The sequence below is a fragment of the Podarcis gaigeae genome (assembly GCF_964106915.1).
Source record: "Podarcis gaigeae genome assembly, chromosome: 4".
Taxonomy (NCBI): domain Eukaryota; kingdom Metazoa; phylum Chordata; class Lepidosauria; order Squamata; family Lacertidae; genus Podarcis; species Podarcis gaigeae.
Genome location: NC_139677.1, coordinates 82,904,624 through 82,918,763, shown reverse-complemented (window position 1 = coordinate 82,918,763; position 14,140 = coordinate 82,904,624). Strand labels below are relative to the sequence as shown.

General features: G+C 44.0%; 1 long non-coding RNA gene across 2 annotated transcripts; it reads left to right on the top strand.

The window, feature by feature from the left end:
* Window positions 1–646: 646 nt before the first annotated feature.
* Window positions 647–13,577, top strand: LOC310843845. 2 transcript variants are annotated; one of them, XR_014563686.1, is made up of 5 exons: window positions 647–733; window positions 3,777–4,602; window positions 5,819–6,010; window positions 9,077–9,185; window positions 13,032–13,577. It is a non-coding gene; the product is annotated as an uncharacterized lncRNA (long non-coding RNA). The 2 variants fall into 2 exon arrangements; XR_014563687.1 differs by having other exon boundaries at window positions 5,819–5,917; window positions 13,032–13,576.
* The last annotated feature ends 563 nt before the right edge of the window (window positions 13,578–14,140 follow it).

Below are 14,140 nucleotides of genomic sequence, written 5' to 3'. Positions count from 1 at the left end.
TAGCTTCTCATGTTCCTAGTAAATGGGGCAGGGGTGAAACCTTGAGCCCTGCATTGCAGAAGTTGGCCTAGATGACCCTCAGGCTCCCTTCCAACTCTGCAGTTCTCTGACTCTAGGATTCTTCCATTGCAGCCTACTCTCTTCCCCACTGCAGTCTTCAAATCTTACCATTCATACAGAATAGGACTCACAATAAATGCTTGTCAGGAGAATGCATCCCTTTTGGAAGTGGAATTATTGAGTCCATGAACCCTGCTTGGATTATAAAGTCAATTATAAAGTCTGCCCAACCACCTGCAGCACACTCCATTCTCTCCCTTAACATGTAAGAGCTTTATTTACAAACTGCTTTTTTTTTAAAAAAAAAAGAACCACTGAAAAGCCCCAGAGAAACCAGGGATTTATTTCTCCCCCTAACAAATGTAGAAGAACCAGTTATAAAACTTGCCAGTCACCCTATTGTGCTTCTAGTAAAGCGCTTGCTATTTGTATTACTTCCTGTGATAAGCCCGCCAAGCTGGCCTGACCAGGCCACTAACGTGGCCCCAGGTTTCTCTACCAGAACCAGAGAAGAGAATCAACAAGTGAGAGCTGCAGGACTTTCGGTGATCTCAGAGGATTGTATTGTTCAACCATCGTAATAGCACAATGCAGCACTCCAAAGAGCTTTGAGCACAATTGCAACATTAAGTGCTTTCATAAGTCATGATGGGATACATCTTCTCTTCCGGGGGTGAGGAACCTTCATTTTGAGGTATAAGGCCTTGAATTCTTTTAGGGGTAGGTAAAGACAAACACCCTGGATGGTTAAGTCCAGTCAAAGGCAACTATGGGGTGCGGCACTCAATTCTGTGGTGCTCCTCTCGCTTCAGGCCAAGGGAGCTGGCATTTGATAGCTTTCCGTGTCATGTGGCTAGCATGACTAAACCGCTACTAGTGCAACGGGACACCGTGACGAGTGCCAGACTGCATGGAAACGCAATTTACCTTACAGCCGCAGTGGTACCTATTTGTCTACTTGCACTGGTATGCTTTTAAACTGCTAGGATGGCAGGAGCTGGGACACAGCAATGGGAGCTCACCCCGTTGAAATGGATTCAAACTGCCAACCTTCCAATCGGCAAGCCCAAGAGGTTCTGTGGTTTAAACCACTGCGCCACCTGCGTTTGGAGGCTACCTGCAAGTGAGCCCACCTACCCACCACTTTCTGCCATCCCTTCACTCTCCCTCCTCCAATACAGAAATTCAGATGGTTTTAAATTACTTGACAGGAGCACCAGCTTGGCCCTGTGACCATGGGTGCCTGGGGCCATGGGTGCCATGCAGCATGCATGGCCCTGGCAGTGAAATTTGTGGGTGCCCAGCCCCTTCCTAGGGAATTTTGTGGGTGCTCGAGGACCCCAGGGAGGTGGCACCTATGTTACTTGGCAACAGCATGACCACAGATGTTCTCAGCCAATTCCCAGCTGCAATTTGGGAGAAGGGTTCAAGGCATGCTTTGAGAGCCACTGTGGTGTAACAGTTAAAGTGTACTGAACTAGGTTCCTGGGACACCAGGGTTCAAATCCCAACTCAGCTATGGAGCTCACTGGGTGACCTTGGGCCAGTCACCGCATCTCAGCCTAACCATCCCCACAGCGTTATTATTATGAGGATAAAATAGGGTGGCAGGGAGAATGGCATACAACGCTTTGAGCTCCTTGGAGGAAAAGTAGAATACAAATGTAATTTAAAAATATATGAAATGCTTTGCATGCATGAAACCCCTGGTATTTCTAATTAATATGCATTTTCTGGCAGAACTGGGAAAGACCTCGGCCTGAGACTCTGGCTAGCTGCTTCCAGTCGGCTCCGTCAGTAGAGCATGGGACTCTTAGTCTCAGGGTTGTGGGTTCGAGTTCCACATTGGGCAAAAGATACCAGCATTGCAGGGAGTTGGACTAGAAGATCCTCGTGGTCGCTTCCCACTCTACACTTCCAGGATTCTGTTGACAGGCAATGCTGAGCTTGATGGGTCAGTGCTCTGGGCTCAGTACATGAAGGCTTCCTTTCTTCCACATGCTGGCCCGCCCAGCCACTGGCTCCAACATGCTGTCTTTTAACTCTTACTGGCTGCTTATGCTGATTTTTCAAATATCAAAGTGAGGATGGGGCATTCAAGCCTATCATGACATTAAGTTTTATGTATATCTAATAATGGGATGCAGGTGGCGCTGTGGGTTAAACCACAGAGCCTAGGACTTGCAGATCAGAAGGCTGGCGGTTTGAATTCCCGCGACGGGGTGAGCTCCCGTTGCTCGGTCCCTGCTCCTGCCAACCTAGCAGTTCGAAAGCACGTCAAAGTGCAAGTAGATAAATAGGTACCGCTCCGGCGGGAAGGTAAACGGTATTTCCGTGTGCAGCTCTGGTTCTCCAGAAGTGGCTTAGTCATGCTGGCCACAAGACCCGGAAGCTGTACGCCGGCTCCCTCGGCCAGTAAAGTGAGATGAGCGCCTCAACCCCAGAGTTGGCCACGACTGGACCTAATGATCAGGGGTCCCTTTACCTTTACCTTTATATCTAATAAATAATAATAATAATAATAATAATAATAATAATAATACCTGTTGCCCTGTGTGTTAGGCATGCTGGTATGCTACTTTAGGAAGAAAAACAGTGTTTTATACTGATATCAGATGCTATTCTCTCACTATTACTATGCAGATCCATTTGTCATAGCCTTAGTTTTACAGACGTCTCAAGGACCTACAGAACAGGGCAGTTAAATTCACTGAATATGCTGCAATTCCAACCAGGATGAAGATATGCTGTTTAGTGCACCTTTATAAATGTTTGTACTTAATTGCATTTGTGGTGGCACCACCTTGCATAAAAGAAAGGTACTTTGGAAAGCCACTGGTAGCTGATATAGTTATTGATTCTCAGGGAAACAGAATGTGTTTCGATCTGTCAAACCTGCAATCTTCATTGTGAATATTGATCCTCCTCTGCAGCAGTCTCATCTAATGCTTTGCACTGAAACATTGGTTCCCATTACACAGGATAAGTGCCAGAAACACTTTCTTCAAGAAAAACACAACTAAGCTGAGCACATTTGCAAGGAGGAATGAGGCACTGGGGACTCATAGCTAGAGGTGGCCTTCTAAGTTGAAGCTTGCTGCCTCCAGCACCCCACAAAATCAACCTGCTTTGTTGCATACACAGTAATAATAATAATAATAATAATAATAATAATAATAATAATAATTTATTATTTATACTCCGCCCATCTGGCTGAGTTTCCCCAGCCACTCTGGGCAGCTCCCAATCAAGTGTTAAAAAAATACAGCATTAAATATTAAAAACTTCCCTAAACAGGGCTGCCTTCAGATGTCTTTTAAAGATAGGATAGCTGCTTATTTCCTTCACATCTGAAGGGAGGGTGTTCCACAGGGTGGGCGCCATTACTGAGAAGGCCCTCTGTCTGGTTCCCTGTAACCTCACTTCTCTCAGGGAGGGAACCGCCAGAAGGCCCTCGGCGTTGGATCTCAGTATCCGGGCTGAACGATGGGGGTGGAGACGCTCCTTCAGGTATACAGGACTGAGGCCATTTAGGGCTTTAAAGGTCAGCACCAACACTTTGAATTGTGCTCGGAAACGTACTGGGAGCCAATGCAGATCTCTCAGGACCAATGTTATGTGGTACCGGCGGCCATTCCCAGTCACCAGTCTAGCTGCCGCATTCAGTAAGCGGATATTACCTTCTAACATATATTTTACTCTCATTTTTCTCCCAGTCTTACTCACACCAGCAAGCTTTTCCACTAGAGCAATATTCCACACTTTGTACCACCAACCTCAGCCATGAAGCTCACTGTGTGAACCTGTGCAGCCACTGGTCCTCAGCCTAACTTACCCCACAGCCCCAGATAAATAAAGCACTGGGGAAAGAAAGTTGGAAGGGTTTTCTAAACTAAACTCTGCCAGTGCTGTTCCAAACCTTACTGCCCCCTTCCTACAGAGTCTTTTGGAGTCATCGGTAGCTGGACATCTCCACTGAATCCAAGAGCATGGCAATAATTTCTAATGACTTTCAACAATGACATCAGCCTGCGTGGAAATTGCTCAGGAAGGAGAATGAGGTCATTGGTGGGAATGTAGGAAGTGATCTTATACTAGGCTAGACTATTTGTCCATCTAGTACTTGTTTAGTCCTTCAACATGCACTTTGCATACTCTACCATAATGGAGGAAAACATGAAGACTGAGATGATACAACATAACTATAGAGATGGTTTGGGACAGTTTCTTGAAGAATGTGTAATTCTTGAAATTGGACTTTTGATATAGCCCACCTAACCCTGCTTCGAGCATTCGGTAGCTGACACCCACTGGCCCCTTCTAAACCCGTTACATTACAAAAATTCCCATCGATACTAATAAGGCTACGTGCCAGTGTGTGTCTCTATTTGCCAGCATCAGAGCCTTGTCTCAGAAGGGGACAAATTGACTTGAATGTCAAGGTTTATTATCTTCATAGGAGCAAAATACTTGCAACAAAAAAGAGCTGTTCTAGATGGACCTCCTCCATGCCAGCATTGAGAAGTGAACAATTCCAACCCAGTGAGTCATTTTTCCTCCCCTTTCAAATACAAAGGGATATTTTTTAAGCAGTTTCACCCCAGATTAATGCCAAAAAAAGGCCTTGCCTAGGAACTGCGAGGAAGCCTGTATTCTCAAGATGCTCTAACTCCAGCAGCTGTTAGTGCCTTTGCTGTAATTCTAATTATTTACACAGCGCCATCTGTAGTCATGACATTTTGCAGAGGATAAGAGGACAGGGCTCTGCCCCAAGGAGCTTACAATATAACATTCAAACACAGGGCTGACAATGAAGGGAGGGAAAGCAGGGCTAAACTGGGACGCATTATGCAGTTGTTGCAGCCGCACATGCTCCGACTGCAATCTAAGCCAACCTTTGCACTGGGCTGAGTAGGGGGGTTGGACTAGGTGAAGGTGTCCCTCTGCCCAGCCCTGCTGGCCAGTGCTTGTCTCTGCCAGCACGAAGCGTCCCATTCTGCCCACCTTGGGGTCCCTTCCAGATCCACAATTCTATGATTCTATGTGATCTGGTTACCTGGCAGAACTTACACTAGCAGTAAGGGTCATGTAAGTCAAATTGTACAGTATATTAAAAGCTTTTTGTTGTCCCTCTGCCAGGCTCAGGCAGACTCAGCTGGCAGCAGCCCCACTCCTGAGAGGGGATTTAAATGGGAGAACTTATGCCAAAGAAAGATCTAGGGAAATGCAAAGCTTATACTGGCTTCACTTAACTCGACATTAATTTCCACCGGCTTCCTATAGTTAGGATTGCTCTGTACATTTGTAGCCAATACAGCAGTTCAGGGTTTTGTTTTTCGTTGTTTTAAACTGCCCTCTGGTTTAGTAACAGAGTTTGTAGTCTGTGGTGTGCAGCTTAATTTTTAATTCCTTTCCATTTGTTGCGATGTGCCATGTTAATTGTTTGTGCAAGATCAACTAGCATTCAGTGGTGATGAGTAATGGCTGTAGATTAATACTCCGCTGCAAATATATTCAGTTGCAAAAAGAAAGAGAAAAAAGGAAGCCACTGTTGTTTTCAGAAATCTCTCTCCCTTCTTGCCAAATGGTTTTGAGGTGACATATTGAAGGGAGTCAGGACACATTTCTTTTCTGATGCACAGTGATGAAAATAAATGCCATTCACATCCTATGAAGCACTACGATTTCACTGCACCGAGCAATAAGAATGCATGGAAAATTCAACTGAAATTAAAAAATACTGTTCACTTTCTTGCAGAAAAGCTAACTGAAATCCTGAAGTGTGGGCTTTTCTCTGAAAGAAGTCTGAAATGCAGTTTTCAGTCTGAGATACTGTTACCACCATGTTATATTGATGGTAGCTACATATCCGTTTAATTAAAAGCTTTGGATGCATGCTACTAATCTTTATAGTGTCTACAGATGATAAAGATCAAATATCCACAGTCAGGTGAATATCTCTTAGACCAGGGGTCTGCAACCTTTAAGACAAAAAGAGCCACTTGGTCCCGTTTCCGAAGACAAAAAAACTGGGAGCCACAAAACTCGTCATTATAAAAATAACTTTTTTGTCACTTTTTATTATTTCTTTGTTTGACCCCTCAGAATTACTCCTCCTCATAGAAATAAACGTTAAATTAACAAGTAACCTTTGTGTGTGTGTGTGTGTGTGTGTTCTTCACTCCCCTTCAAAACAGTGACCAGCATACATGCCCCCTTTCAATGCAGTGACCAGCGTACATGCCCCTTACAATGTACCGGGCGGGCGGGAAGGTGACGTCGGGACGGTGCGTGACTAACGCACGCACCGCCCCCATGCGACGTCACAGCCAGTACAGCGCCCGCCACAGTGGGGAGTGTCGGGGCGCACAATGCGCCTCCTCCCCTCGCTAGTATCTGCCCCGGAGCCGTGGCAAAGGTGTAAAAGAGCCACATGCGGCTCCAGAGCCGCGGGTTGCAGACCCCTGTCTTAGACCAACCAAAATGTCCCAAAATAGCAAGAAAGCATTTGAATTTTTCCAGAACTTTCCATCAGGCTAGATGTAAAACAAAGCAGGGGTAGACGAGTTAGGGTTCCCTAGGAGGAGGAGTTAAACTACACTGAAAAGAATGGGAACCTTCTAACAACTCTCAGCACCCTTAACAAACAACAGCTCCCAGAATTCTTTGTGGGAAGTCATGACTATATCATAGTACTTTAAATGTATGGCATTGAATATGGCCCTAATGTCAAAGTCATGGAGTCTGCACTACAGTCTTAAGATGGCGTATGGGAGGAGATAAAAGACTTAAATAGTTTTGGCTCTACTTGGGAGGTAGGCAGGTTCTGGAGAAGTTAAAAGCTTTCTCCTTCATAGGTTTCATTTGGATGTCACAAAAAGCCAAACTACAGTTTATTCCAGGACAACTGTGTTGGCTCCCAGAAAGGATTTCACACCCACTTTGCTTCTCCCTGGTCCTTTTAGCACAGTGTGGCAATGCAGCTAAGCCAAAATTTCAACAGGATCATAGTTAAGAACTCTCCTTAACCACAACCTGTAAACATAGGAAAAATCCTGGCTACCATGATGTGCAAACCAGGGTCAAAGTTTGCAATGTTTTGGTTTGTGCTAATGGCCTGACCGTGGATTTTGGATTTACTTACCAGGAACCAACACAGATTACTTTGCCTAACACACCCCTTAATCCTTCTTCTACCCTCAAGTCTTCCTACTCTTTCAGTGTTGTGATCAATGGTGCTGATTGCTGGGTTAGTTCTTAAACAGCTGAAGGGCACCAGGGAAAACGTGTGGAGATACAAAAAGTAGAATACACTGGTACCTCAGGTTACATATGCTTCAGGTTACACACGCTTCAAGTTACAGACTCCGCTAACCCAGAAATAGTACCTCGGGTTAAGAACTTTGCTTCAGGATGAGAACAGAAATCGTGCTCTGGCGGCGCGGCAGCTGCAGAAGGCCCCATTAGCTAAAGTGGTGCTTCAGGTTAAGAAGAGTTTTAGGTTAAGAACGGACCTCCGGAATGAATTAAGTACTTAACCCAAGGTAGCAGTGTATAGTTTATGCTGCTGATGCAACTTCATAAGAGAAGGGACTGGGTATTCCTAAGGACAATACCCCAAGATAGGGCATCGCTAAATAAAGGAGCCACCATCCCACATAAAATCAGCCAGAAGGAAATGTCAGCATCTTGAATGGAAACCAAAAGTGAAGCCACAGTACATGGGCATCTGGAAATGGACTGAATGCTAGTTTTATCACTTCTTGTGCCAACCATTTTGCAAAACAGAGGGTGGAAGATCTGGTTTGCCAACTGGGAGGAAAAGTGCAGTGAAAATTTACATAGTTTTATCTGGGGGGGGGGGGTATCTGTTGGTTTGAAGCACCTGCAGTCTCAAAGTATAAGGCTCTTAACTAGAGTGTTGCATCTTGACAAAGACATAATTAACATACTGCCAGGGTGGTTCTCTGCCCCACCCCCCTTGCGAAGTTGTATTCTTGTGAACTAGAATAAAGTACAATGGAAAATCTTGGCATATGCTTTATTTTAAAAATTTGCTTCCTGGTTGCTAGGCAACGGAAACGTAAAATTATTTTTGAAAAATTGAAACATGCTGTCTTGTTAATTGGGAACATAAGCTGCCCGGAAAGTGCAGTTTTGAATATGATGCTTCCTGTGTCATTTGCATGCAATTCTTTTTTTCTGGCTGTGTTTTATTCTGACCTCTAGTGGTACAAATAACAATTGCAGCATCAAATGCCCAGTTTTTAGGATCTCTTTACCTTTGCCTTTACATGTGTCAATTACTCACACTTAAAAAGCGGTGGGTGCGCTTAACCTGGTGGTGTTTATTAGTGGGGTGGGGCTATTAATTTGCATGGATCCCAATCCAAAAATTGCTCCCAGGTCAAATTGGGCTCCTGCACTCAGAATAGCCCACTGACTGCTCTTTGCCCCTGAAAGTGCAGTTTGTAGTAAAACAGCACTTTGTAGAGCTATTTATACTAAACAGAGGCAAGAAAACCAGTACTATGCTGGGCCCTGATTCAGATACGGAGCAAATTCTGAATTGGATCCTATTTTTCTTCAAAATAAATGCTGCCAGGTTAAGCACACTTCAAAAACCAACCAACCACAGAAAACATGAATAATGGTCACGTGTAGTTTTGCCCATTAAAACTGTGGCCTTTATTATTTATCTGTGAATTTACAGCTTGAGTTCGGGAACACTTTGGCAGCAATCCAGAAAGACACCAGGAGCATGGCCTCTTCATATGGGTATTCACTGTCAGATACAAAGGGTTGAGATGATGACTCAGAAGAGGTAGCCACAACAAGAACACTTTTAGCTGATGTGTGGGTAGAGATTTGAATGGGGGAGCATCCTGCCTTTTATATCAACCGAGGCATATTAAGTAGGACTGGGCAACAATTTGACAGGGTGTCATTCAAGGACTGAAAACTGGGGATTGTTATTTATTAATATACCACTGTTACTCTATTTGGATTTTCTCAGCCACCAAAATATCTTGGGCTGCCTCCAGCACAGCAACTCCTATGCAGCTACTTTTAGATGATGAAGAGAAGGTAGAATGTGCCCCAATAAGAGGGGAAGATGAGTAACGGTAGGCCTGTTGTTTTTAAAGAAAATATTTCCTGTTGTTATTATTATTATTATTCACTATACCAATTTTACTGATTGATTGATTGATTGATTGATTGATTGATTGTTACATACATACCCTACCTTTCCTCCAAGGAGTTCAAGGTAGCATACACATGATTCTCCCTCTTCCCTTTTCTTGCTTTGATAATAAGTAAACTTTCCAAAGCCTGAACATTGAAGAACTCTGGATAAGTTTCCATGGGATATCACAGTTCAGGGGGACTAGCTATTCCTTTTGAGCACATCACAGTGTATGGTAGATATTGACCCACTACTTTTCCAGGGCAATTTATGAAGCTCAGTGTGACCTGCTAGGCCCCGCTACTGGCAAAGGCCACCAAATAAATATGTCGCAGAACAGGGCTGCCAACTTGAATGAAATATTGAGCAGACCCAGGTAAGCCCCATCCCGCATAATCAATCACAAGATGTGGCACATGCACACCATTTGAATGGCAATGCCGACCAACTTTGGGCAAGCCTGGCCCCCTCAAATATTTTATGGGGAGGGGGGCAAAGGGACCTCAGCCCTTAAGAGATGGCTCCTATGTTGCAGAATGTTTCTCTGAAATAGCAGATTGCAGAAAAAGATCATTATTGGTAAAGAAGCTATATTTGGGGCAGCTTGCTCACCTTGACTGATCGTTTCATCACAGAACCTAAGCTTGAAATCCCCTGATCTGGAGAGATACCCTTCTCTCCATCTATCTGAATCAATGGTGTATCATTTGACAGAGGAACAAACCACTACATGTAAGCTGTGCTGTGTTGCTGCAAAAGATGATTAATCATCTCAGATACAAGCAAATTGGCTACATCTCTGTTAATTGGGCTGTGGCGCTTCTGTTGGCTACAAGTGGCAGAAAATGGATAAAATCTATGTCTTGATTCAACATAGGCTCTCACCCGAACACATATTTACACGGTTCATTATCCTGAGATAATAGGCCCCTTAACTCACTTCAGTCTCTGATCTGTTTACACAACCTGCAGGTTAATCAAAAGCTGAAGGAAGCAGAAGGGAAGGGAAGGAAGGCCTGGATAATGAGATGTCCTTGACTTCCCTGGTACCACAAAAATGCCTTGGTCATCATCTCAGGCATTATTTAGATTTATAGTTCATCAGACCCAAAGGGGTCAATGCAAGTAAGATTATTTAGAGAGAGAAAGAAAATGGTGTGATTTCATGTGCAGATGAGACAATAAAAGAAACCTTAGAATGGCCCTGAACATTAGGTACAAATGAACAGAGCAACATAGGAAACTGGCTGATTCAAAGTCAAATAATTGGGTCCTTCTAGCTCAGTGATGACTAGCACTGACTGACAGAGGCTCTCCAAGATTTGAGGAAGGGGTTACTCTCTCAACCCTACCTGGAAATACCAGGGATTGAACCGGTGTGTAAAGCAGATGCTCAGCCACGGAGCTATGGTTCTAAATATTAAACCTTGCAGAAGAAAAAGATGGACAGGAAAGACCCGTGTGATTACCACCCACCAACATGGTTGCTGCATTGATTTCACGTATCAGCCTCCCCAAATCTTAAGCTTTTCACTTGAGGCCAGAGTGGCCAGAAAGGGGACATGCATCACCAAAAGAGAGGACAAAAGAGGGCAGGTGTTGCCATAAAATTTGCATATGCTAATTTATATGTATATATGCAAATGTAGAAATAATTACTGAAAAACAATACATCTCGCAATATCCAGAAGCTAATGGTAGATAGGCAGCCTCAAGGCCCCTCCTGCTTTCTCTTCTTAACGATTCTTAATCTTTAAGCTGGACTTGGACCAAAGAGCCCTTCAAACAGAAGGACCATCATCCTTCCAAGCTGAAGTCCTTTCCTGAATACCTTCCTTATTTATTTAGGATATTTATTGCCTGCTCTTCATCACAGAAGTAATCTGAGAGTGGGCTACAGCAGAAATGGCCAAGACAATTATGCCACCAATAAAAACTGCAAAATAATAAATAATAACCATGCACAATGCAGCCATCAGAATCAGCAGAACTCAGTAAGTCAAGAGGCTCACACAAAGGTCCAGGGAAACAGGAAATCCTTCCTTAATGGAGGTATCTTGTCTATCTCCAACAGGAGAGAAACTTTTCTGCAGTGGCTCCCCCAAAGAGATATGACATAATGGCTGACATTACCATTTTTCCTCCACCAGGCTAAGGCAAATGGAAGGGAATGAATCCTACTGTCCAAGAGGAACATCTCATTGCCATGCTCGCTTTTGCATCTAGCCCCACCCACTCCTTACATGCAGCCCCCAGAAAGCTCCCACTGGGAAAAGCGGTCCTCAGACTGACAAAGTGTTATCCGCTGCTGCTTTAAGGTATCGTACCATTAGCCTTGAGAAATATTGGAAAATTGAGACAAAACAATTTCCTCTTAGCTCACAAAAAAATGAGACGCCAGCACTAACGCTTGCTAGCCTGTAACCCTCTTCAGTATCTCTACTGCACTCAGTTTAAATTAAGCCCCCATTCAAAATATTTCCCTGTCATATTTGCCTATAACACTAGTAACACTTGTTAGCATCTGTCTGTCCTGAGAGACAATGGAGTGCACCTCCAGGAGTGAAATCGAACCACTGTGTTAGCAGCACCAAAGTGACTTTCCTGGGATGCAAACCTGGACAGCGTGTATGGTGGTCCTGGGCTGCCCAGACAACAAGACCACTGTTGCAGATTTGGTCCAAAGGAAATCAGAGCAATATGTTTGGAACCAGCTTGGTTGCAGGAGTTGCTGGAAGGAGGGATACAAGGTGCTATCCAATTGTCTTAGGGGCTCCAGATTTGTGTAGGGTTTACCCCTTAGCCTTTTCTTCTCTGGAAGATATCTTGCAAGGCAGCAGAGGTTTCGGATCAGAGTTTCCTTCTCCTAGATGGCTTCCTTCCCAGGTTGGCGAGCCCCATCTGCCCCTCACGTCCCTCTACAGCACGTGTAGACACTGTCTTATTGGCTGTTGGACCCACTATTGGTCTTGCCCGCTCTATCCACCGGAGACTATCTTCACATGCAGGGGAAGTCACTGAGGGTTTAAGACCCATTGGTTACCCTAGCAATTACCCTAGTAACAAACACTACAGCATTCCTAGCATCACGTGGTGTATAACCTAGCCAAGAGCAACCACTTTTAAACTGGTTTGTTTTTAGTGCAGAAAGGTCCGTGCTTAGTGGTAGAGCATCTCCCTTGTATGCAGAAAGTCCCTGGTTCAATCCTCAGCATCTCCAGGTATCCTCAACCTAAACCCTGGAGAGCGGCTGCCAGTCAGTGTAGGCAATACTGAACTAGATGAGCCAATGGTCTGACTTGGTATAAAGCAGCTTCCTATGTTCCTAATTTGTCCACTGTGATCCATGAGACCTCAGCCATCATGGCAAACATTTTTGGGTTATTTTGTTGCCCAGTCACCACTAATCCATGTAGCCGTTCTGGTTTTCTGTTAACATTCATCTCTGAATTGGTCCATAAGAAGTTAATTTGACACCATCTGCCATTCTTCCTGGTGTCTTCTGTGCTGTGAGTAATTTAATTTGTTCTGTTCTCTGTTTCCCCCACATTTTTCAAAGCAAGCTATTTGTTCCAGAATTTCAAAGTGCAACAATGCATCTGTAACAATTTATAGAACTCTGCCATGCAAAACTGACCTTCTCAGAAGCTTCTATTGGAGTTACCCAATAATTCCCTCCCCTATGAAAATCAATTACTTTTGAGGTTACTTGTGCTTACTTCTGAAATTTCAACCAACCATCCCTTCAATTCATGTCATATAATAGATACCAAAATTATTGCAGGCATCAAACAAAGCCATTTCAGCCAGTAGCAGGAGAATGGCAAATGTTACAGAAAGAAGAAAGAGCATTGAAAAGTATTTCAAGAGCACTAAGCAAAATGTTTTAGAAGTTCCTACAAGGATGTATTTGGACAGAAAGCTTCCTGAGAACCCAGCAGATGCTGCTCTGAACTTCATAGGTTTGCATGCTGATACATACAACCTAGGAAGCTGTTGCATCCCCCACAGTGGCTTCTTAGCAGTTCCAGAATAAACCTTTTGTCCTTTATAGCTCTCTACAGCCTTGTTGACATCCCTTGTCTTGGCCTTTGCTCTTTGTATCACCCTAAACTCACAAAGGTATTCTGATTTGTCTCAACGCTTTGTCAGGGGACGGGTCATAGTGCACTGCTAAAGGGCATGGAAAAAACATCCATGTTTGGTCTCTGCCATCTCCAGGTAGGGCTCGAAAACCACATTGATCAATGGTCTGATTCAGTATAAGGCAGCTTTCTATGTATTTTCCTAGGACTCCATCATTTCTCTCTTGCTGTCCACGATCCTCAGAACTCATTCCCCACAACACCTATCTGACAACACCTCTCTTTTACTTCAAATCCCTGATTAAGGCCCACCTTTTCTGTGATGGTTTGACTTAAGATTATTATTATTATTATTATTATTATTATTATTATTATTAATCTTGCTGTGCTTCCGGAAGGGCAGCAAACAGTTCCACAATTTTAAAACGAAAACATTCTAGAACAGTTAAAACATTCCAAAAACAATGAAAGTTAAGAACAACCAAGAGCAGTCACAGTATAAAGCATTTTAAAAGGCATTGATTGCAGTAAAAAGTATTATTCCATCCTGTGATCCTGGAGTTGTACTCCAAATGCCTGGGTAAAAAACAGGAATGTTTTCAAATTCCTCCTGAAAGTTAATTATGATGGAGACAGACAGGCCACACTAGAGAGGGTCTTTCACAAATGGAGAGCCACCACTGAAAAGGCCCTGCTATGGGTCAGCTTCAACCAGAGAGCTCCCAGTGGAGGCGGCACCAACAAGGCCTCACCAGCCAGTTGAAGGGTCTGAGGTGGCTGTACTAGTCCTCACCTGCAACTGAAATTA